The sequence below is a fragment of the Rhagoletis zephyria genome, unplaced genomic scaffold (assembly GCF_001687245.7).
Source record: "Rhagoletis zephyria isolate East Lansing unplaced genomic scaffold, Rhagoletis_zephyria_1.1 Rzeph_scaffold_02909, whole genome shotgun sequence".
NCBI lineage: Eukaryota > Metazoa > Arthropoda > Insecta > Diptera > Tephritidae > Rhagoletis > Rhagoletis zephyria.
In genome coordinates this window covers 7,458-8,854 of record NW_016159993.1, presented here as the reverse complement: position 1 = coordinate 8,854, position 1,397 = coordinate 7,458, and positions in this window count along the sequence as shown.

Here is a 1,397-nt window from a genome sequence, read left to right as displayed (position 1 = left end):
AGACTTGTTATTGATCTGCCGTTGAACAAGTTTAGATGCGCATGATAAGACTCGAGTAGCTGTTGATAGCCAATTGTGTTGAGATTTGAATAGGTTAATGTTTTTATTTATTTGTAATATTTTAGATCCAAATGATTTGAAAGGCGCGCATTGTTCAAAATTCGTTGAAGCTTTCTATTCTGTAAGAAAATGTCTTCTAGTCTTTTTCTAAGTGTTTGGTGGAGCTTCTTCTCTATTTTGTCGTGTGCGTCCTGATGTTATAACATAAATGAAGTGACGGACAATGGTTTTATGAGAAGCCTTTCAAGGAGGTTTGTCATTGCCCGCCGAGGGGCGACAGCTATTAGAGAAAGCTTTTTCTATTTTTAAATGTTGCTTGAACCAGGGATCGAACGCATATCCTGGTATCACTCGGCTACTGCAGCCATCACTTGACAGCACCCCTATTATGAGTAACGTTTTCTCCAGCTCATGTGATAAAAAGACAGTAAAAATTTTCACTCGTATATTTCTTATAATATTTTTCTAGGTTTCCACTTTAGGTTGTGCGCGGGTTGACCTACATTTTTGAACCTAAACTATTATTCCACTGGAAATGTCCAGCCCTGCTACAATTTAGAAAAACAGCTGCTAAAACTGTCCGAGTTCATTTGAAACCCTTAATTTAAATGAGATAGAAAAAGTGAAGAAAGTTGGCGTGGCTCGTAAAAGTGAAATTTTCAATATTTTTAAAAGCTTATATTTCGCCTTTGTACATTTTCGGGGGCGCCTACATTTAGCAACGCATTTTTTTTAAATAGTTTTATTGGAATAATCAAACATTTTTCTTAGCAAAAGTTTAATGGGTTTTGTTTACCATGGGTCTAAAATCAATTTGAGGTTTGTCGATTTGCGAAAATATTTTTCGAAGAAAATGTGATAAATTTTACTGTTGCGACCTTTGGAGGAGGTCATAACAGAAAGATAAGTGCAGAAATGGATTCCTTATACCGAAAAAACCCGTTATATAAAATTTGAGCACTTCTTTACGATACTACAGCAAAATGCTAATAAACCTAGTTTTGCAATTTGGCAAACTCCAAATTAATTTTGGACCCATGGTTTCTTCGGCAAATTTGATTGTAATTACGCGTGGTATATGGGCATAGTCGAAAAAATCTCTTATACATTTTGACCCACCCTAGTATATACACTATGACTTGCATTAAAAGGGAATGGAGGAAGATAGTTGTATAATACAAATTTCACTATTTTCTTGTGGTCTTACACAAAACCAGCTCCGCGTTGTTCTTGTGCATGCTGTTCAGCAATTAACACTTTGTTTAAATAGTTAAGGGAGGAGTGTGTGAGGCGTTGATGCGTAAAATATTTACATAAAACGCTCCATAGCGAAAAAA